Source organism: Ictidomys tridecemlineatus, chromosome 13 (genome assembly GCF_052094955.1).
Source record: "Ictidomys tridecemlineatus isolate mIctTri1 chromosome 13, mIctTri1.hap1, whole genome shotgun sequence".
Classification (NCBI taxonomy): domain Eukaryota; kingdom Metazoa; phylum Chordata; class Mammalia; order Rodentia; family Sciuridae; genus Ictidomys; species Ictidomys tridecemlineatus.
The window spans coordinates 56,980,354-56,987,664 of NC_135489.1; positions in this window are offsets into that span (position 1 = coordinate 56,980,354).

Here is a 7,311-nt window from a genome sequence, read left to right on the forward strand (position 1 = left end):
CTGCCTACAGGGAACAGCCCACAGGAAGTGTCTGTTCCTGTCTCCAGGAGCTGCTATTCATGGGCCAGTTGCTTTTATGTCCTAAGGAAAGGTGCAGCAGATTCCTCAAACAGCCACAGCCCTGAAACTTCAGTCATTGGGTGTGTGTGGGGGGGTGTCACATTCCATTCTCTCCTTGCTTCTGCTTACCAGAAGGTAATTTGTTATACTAAGGTTTTGAGTATTATGAGTCTATTTTAAAAAAATATTTTTGTATATCATAATTCTAATTATTAGTAAATCTATTTGTTTCACCTTTTTTTTCTTTCTGTGGAACAACCTATGAGATTTTAAAATACCTAATTTTATTTTTAAAATTAATCTATGTTTAAAGTAACTTAACATATCCATCATCTCACATAGTTACTCCCTTTCTTTTGTGGCAAGAGCACCTAAAATCTACTCTTAGCAAACATTCTAAATGCAACACAGTACTATTGTTTTTGTGTTGTACATTAGATCCCTAGACAGGCTTGACAGAGTTCTACATATTTATCAAAAAGTGGCTGAAAAGCAGAACTACCATTTTCCTATTCCTCATTCATTGCTTTCAATTGTGGTACCATACACATGATATAAAACTGACTATTTTGATCACTTGACAGAGTGCCATTCGGGAACAGTTCTTTCACGGTGTTGTGCAACCACCACCACTGTCCTCTCCCAGAGCACTGTCATCACCCTAAGGGAAACCCCAGAGGCACTAAGCCGTCACTCCCCCTAGCTCCTGGCACCTATTAATCTACTTCCTGCCTCCATGGATTTGCCTATTTAGGAAATTTCCTATTAGTGGCTATTTCATATGCCATGTAGCCCTTTGTGTCTGGCTTCTTTCACTTACCATGAAGTTTTCAAGGCTGTTCACTGTTGCAGTGAGTATTGACTTCATTCCTCCCTATGTTGGATAATATCCCAATGGGTAGCTGGGCTGCATTTTGTTTATCCAGTCAGAAGTTGATGGTGTGTGTCTAGTTTTAAAACAAAAGAAACCCTTTGGTAAGCTTACTTTACACAGCCTTATGCTTCTCCCCTAAAAAGGTGACTCACCATGAATAATCCCTTTACATCATTGAGCACTTTAGAGTCCTTAATCCTCCTTGGTTCAAGAGCCCACCATACATATCCTTGTCATGTTTTTCTCTGATTGCAATAGGCCTGTCAGCACCACTCTTTTAATACAGCGTGCATCAGAATCCTGTAAAGCAGACAGCAGGCTCCGAGTCAAAGACAGTTTGCTTGAATGAATTTGATGACACTGAGTTTTTAGCACACTCCAGGCCCCTAGAATATGTGTGCCTCTGCAACTCAAAAATCTGTATTGGAATAGTGGTTCAGACCCTGAAAGAAATACAACCTCAAGTCCTCTCTTTAAGACCGGGGTTAAAAAATAGCAACAGTAACACATGCTTCCTGGGGTTAGAATTAAGGTACTTTGTATACCTACTGTGGAGGGGACATTCTGATAAGAATTGCAAACACTGGAGGTGAACAGAAAAGACAGGCTCCTTCTTTGATGGAACCTGTGTTCTAGCTATGGGAAACATGGTACAAACAGGAAAGTGGCAGAGAGCAAGAGACTCTTTCTGAGCCAGGCTCATTTGCCTGTCGCCCAGTATGCCAATCCCTGAAGCTGCGAATTTTGCAAGAGTTTACTCATGAAGCAACCAAATAGGAGGATGGGTACCCCAGACTCAATTCCACCTTCTAGAGGATAGGATTTCAGGATAGTTTATAGGATGAAGAAACAGGGTGGTGTGGGGAAAGGTAATTGGAGGTAAGGATCAGTGGTCTGCAAATGTGTAGTTGAACTTCATGGCTCTTCACAGGATGTATATTCAGAAAAATGGCAGTCTTAGCATGACCTGAGGGTGGAGGTTTTGGCTCTCTGATGTCAAAAGATTGCCCATCAGATATTATACAGGCCCAAGTGAAAGGGTTGATGGCTTCAACTAATTTGAGCTACTTTTTAGGGATTTTAGCTCCAAATCCCTAAAAACAAAAGCATTACCAAGCTGACCACCCATCAGAGCTGTAAGACTAGCAGGGCTCTATTACCTTACTGTTTAATTAAGCAACTTCTAAAACTGTGATAAAAGCAGGTAACTAAGCTCAAGTGAAAATAGAGAGTTTAATCAGTTTTTTTTTTGTTGTTGTTGTTGTTGCTTTTTTTTTTTAATTTCAGAAGAAACAACATGCTCTTTGGTTTTTAAATTTAAGGAGGGAAAAATCTAAATTTTTCTCTTTCTTGTAAGAGAAAAAAATTATAATTTTCATAATGGGGACTCTGTTACGTGACTAAGAGACTTCACTGGGGAGATGCCATTTGCCTGGAGGCTTGAACAAAAAGACACTGTCAACCAGGCAGAAGAAATAGCCCAGGCAAATATGCTGGAGAGGTGGATGTGAGCTTGGTGTGTTCCAAGAAGTGAAAGAAGGCCACTGTGGCCAGAGCAAGGTGGGCAAGGGCTCTAGAGAGGGACAGGAGAGGTCAGGGGACTTGGAAGGCTAGGGGTCCACAGAAAGAGGTTTGGGTTTTGTTCTAGGTGGTAAAACGAAGCCAGTGGCAGACAACAAGCTAAAGAGTTCCAGAAAGTGATTTGCATTTTTCCAAGACTTGCAGTGTTGTGAGGATCAGTAAAGGGCAGGCCTGGGAGGAAGGCTTGCAGATCTAAGTCTGTGGTGCTGACACAGGGAAGCTCTGCTGGGGCTTGGGCTGCCTCCGTCACTGTAGCCTCCCCGCCATCATGCGCACTGTGAGCCGCTCTGCAGGCAGAACAGGGCTATCAGTCTGCTGGGAAGCATCCCCAGTTTCCCACAAAGTTAGGAACTCCAAAAATCCACCCCAGTTGTTCAATTAAAACCTGCAGGAGGCCCTTACTTATTCTTTGGCTGCCTCTTAGGCTGGGCCAGCCTTCTTGCCAATGGCCTTGTGCCAAGAATTGACTGCTTTTTAAGCTTTATTTACTTCAAGGTGCAAGATTATAGTCAGGTTCTCAGGCCTTGTTTGCTTTTTTTTTTTTTTTTTTTTTTTTTTAAGGTTAGATCCTTCATTAGGCACTTCTAAGTTATTATTTAATCATTTGAACTTTAGTAAAAGTGATTACCTGCTCTTTAAGATTTTTTTTTTTTTTAATAAAGGGACACCTGGGGTCTCTGAGGATGGGCCTGGCCATGAGTGGGCCTGGAGAGAGACAGTCCTCCATGCTACATACATAATCTGAGAGAATGGACTGGGAATACAAGGACTGCCAGCTCTTTATTCTTCCTAGGCCTAGTTTGCTCTATTGGATTGAAATAACTCACCCCATTGCAAATACATATGCTTCTCTAACTTCCCAGCAAATGAATAAACCTCAGCAGAGCTCCAGGATTCCAAATAAAACTTTGTCATTCTCATGGTCATCCTGGAATGAATTCATCGCTTCTTCATGGCTACAGGCCTATGGGCCAATCGTGGCCTAACTTGGTCCCCTACAAATATTTTAAGTTTGACTAAATAAGAAAGTACTGAGGATAAGAAATAGGTGCCTGAAAATAGCTTTTGAAATTTGAAATTCTAGATTTCTGGAGAGTGATTAAGGAATAAGCAATTATCTAAAATGTTGCTTATACATGTTGAGTCATTTAATGGAGGGGAGTTTATCCCCAAATAACCCCAGTGAAACTGAAGTAATTTGTGAAACAGATCTGTAGCAGTGAGATCTGGGGACAGTCTAATCAAATGATGATTAAGCCATAAATTTGACTGTTGTGCTCACTCATCCGTAAACATTCCTGATGACCAGGCACTGAGCTAGACCTGTGGGAATGCAAAGACAAATGCTGACCTGCTCCCCAGAGGCTCCTCACCTTGTCAAGGGAGTCCTGCTAACTTCTCCTGCCTCAGAGCTTTCTCACTGAAAAACCTTGGGGAAAGTACCTATCCTCTCTGAGCCTGAGTGTCCCATATGCAAAACAGAATAATAGTGGTCACCTCATAGGCAAGGTAATGCTGGTTATACACTAAGCATACTGCCTGGTACTAAGGTTGTTAAACAGAATGATTGTGTACAAGGCAATAAGTAATAAACATGACAAGTTATAATAAACGTGACAAATTATAATAAATGTGACAAGTGTTGTAATAATGTATGTAAGTGTAAAATGAGCCCCTAAAGGGATTCATTCTGTCTGGGGTTAACACAGACTCACTGCCACCAGGCCGACCTGTTTGTTAAGTCTCCAAGAATGCATAAGATTTTTCCAGGAAGAAATGGGGAGAGAATAGAGAAAAAAAAATAAGAGAACTCAAAAAGTATTGCATAGGTTATGCAGGTAATACTACTTTGGGGTTTTCCAAGATGGATTCAAAATTATTACTTTTGGCTGTTGTGCTTTTTATTGACTGCGACATGGTGCTAAGTTTTATTGCAGAGAAAAACAAAGCAGGGGAAAGGAATTTGTCCAGGCTGGCTCCAGGGACCCTGCCTCTGTCCTACCATAGTCATCCCTTAAGAGTGGCTGATGGGGACTGGGGGTGTGGCTCAAGCAGTAGCACACTTGCCTGGCATGCGTTCAGCCCGGGTTCCATCCTCAGCACCACATACAAACAAACAAACAAACAAAAAAAAACCAAAGATTGTGTCCGCCGAAAACTACAAAATAAATATTAAAATTCTCTCTCTCTAAAAAAAAACAAAACCAAAAAACAAGTGGCTGATGGCATGCAGTGGAAGCAATGTCTGGACACTTGTTTCTCCTTCCTGGGCACATTGTCTTCTGTGGCATTTAGAAAAGTCACTTTTCATGTATTCCCAAAAAAGACTCTTGTCCCCCATCAATTCATGTTAGCTTCCTTTAGTTCGCTGCCAGTATGTTTCCAAGTGATGCAGACAGCCACATTTATACTCTCTTATGCTGGTTTTAAGCCTGTTTACTTATGAGTTACACTCTGGACAGGTGCCAAAGCTCTCTAGATGGTGCTAATAAAAATGAGATCTAGTAGGCCAGGGGCTCACTCCTGCAATTCCAGTGGTTTAGTCATCTTTTTCATCACTGTGACCAAAGGACCTGACAAGAACAATGTAGGGGAAAAAAAGATTATTTTGGCTCACAGTTTCAAGAGGCTCAGTTCATGATGGGGCCCAAGGTGAGGTAGAACATCACAGTGGAAGGGTAGAAAAAAGCAGTTCGGGACATGGCAATAAGGAAGCAGAGAGAGCGCTTCACTCCCCAGGGACAAATATAAACCCCAAAGGCATGCTCCCAGTGACAGAATTCCTCCATCCACACCCCATCTGCTTGCAGTTACCATCCAGTTAATCCATTCAAGTGGATTAGTCCACTGATTAATTCACTTAGATAGCTCTCATGATCTGATTAATTCATCTTGGAACATTTTTCCTTTGTCACTACATAAGCTTTTGGGGGACACCTCATATCTAAACCATAACAACCAGCTAACTGGGAAACAGCACCCTATGTACAAGGCCAGTCTGGGCACCCTGTCTCAAAATAAAAATTTAAAAATATCTGTGAATATAGCTCAGTGGCAGAGGGCTTGCCTAGCATAAGTGAGGTCCTGGGTTCAATTCCCAGAATTTCAAAAAAGCCTTTTAAAAAAAGAGATATACAGCTGGTCCTGTAATCCCAGCGGCTCACGAGGCTGAGACAGGAGAATCTCAAGTTCAAAGCCAGCCTCAGCAATTCGAGGTGCTAAGCAACTCAGTGAGACTGTCTCTAAATAAAATACAAATTAGACCTGGGGATGTAGCTCCGTGGCTGAGTGCCCCTGAGTTCAATCCCTGGTGCTCTCCCAAAATAAATAAAAATAAAGAAGAGATATATATGGCTTTTATTGTTTTAGTCATTAGAGCTATTTACAAATATTTATTAATATCTTCATTTTTATATTTATCAATATCTTTATTTATCTGTAGATTTATTAATATCTTTATTATTCTCCCTCTGAGAATAAATAAGATATAAAATCATAATTTACATAGTAAAATCACACTTCTTTTGAAGGACAGTGCCACTCTTTGGCCAATGAAATGTGAACAAATTCTAAGTGTGTCACTTCCTGCTAGAAATTTTGAGAGCTAATGCCCATTTGCCAGTTTCCTTTTTCTGCTTAGCAATTATACAAGCATCTCAGCAGCCTGGGTCTCTGAGTAACTGAATACACAGACCCATGTTAATATGAGCATGAATAAAGCATAAGCCCTTTGTTAAACCACTAAGATTTACAAATAGTTATTAATGCAGCATACCATAGCCTATCCTGACTGGAATGATCATCCCCCAAAATGGAAATATGTGTACAAATAATGGCAAGGAAATAAACCAAATCAGAAGATAAAATTTTCATGGCTTATAAAAATGCCTCCTCATAGCCAAATGTGTTAGCACATGCCTATAATCCCAGCAGGAGATCTACCTGTGAAACTTAGTGAGACCCTGCCTTAAAATAAAATTTAAAAAGGTCTCGGGGTGTAGCTCAGTGGTAGAGTGCTTGCCTAGCATGCCCAAGCTCCTGGGTGGAATGCCCAGTACTGAAAAAAAACAAAATCCAATTTAAGGGGCTAGAGGTATATCTTAGTACTTGCCTCGCATGCAAGAGGCCCTGGGTTCCAACCCCAGCACCAAAAAGAATTCTAGTTCTTTTAGTTCGGAGTGCACATCGTCATAGTACTGAGCTCATTGTACAAAGCACAAGGACTGAGTTTATATTTCCTCAAGGCTGCTCCTCACCATCCGGCCTCCTCAGTACACTTGTAGAAGTACAGTTTGAGTGCTTCCCTTAGGTTGGCAAACAGACCCAGGTGAATTGCAAGTTTTCCTAGGGAGACAGAAATGCAAGTTGTAAAAGCCCTTGAGAACATCCTTAGCAAACCCTCATTTTATGCATGATTTCAAGAATGGCCACCAGTGCCTGGATGTTTACTCAGGGCAATTTCCCTATAACTGCACAACCATCTTCACCTGGCTGTGTCTTACAATCACTAGGAATGACTTAAAGCCCACTTCGGGTCACATAAATCAGAATCTCTTGGGAGTAGCCATTAGCATATTGTAAATGTTTCCCTTGGTGATTCTAAGGGAGTCAGAACTCAGGATGAGAACCACATAATTTCTTAGGCTAGAGGATGTGTGGCTTTTACCCCAGATCTTCTGATGTCATTGCCTGGAGTGAGACCTGGACATTGGAATTTTTATGTTCCCTAGATCATTTTATTTTGCAGCAATATTTGGGAGCCATGGTCACAAAACTTAAGAGCTGAGGTCTGGTTC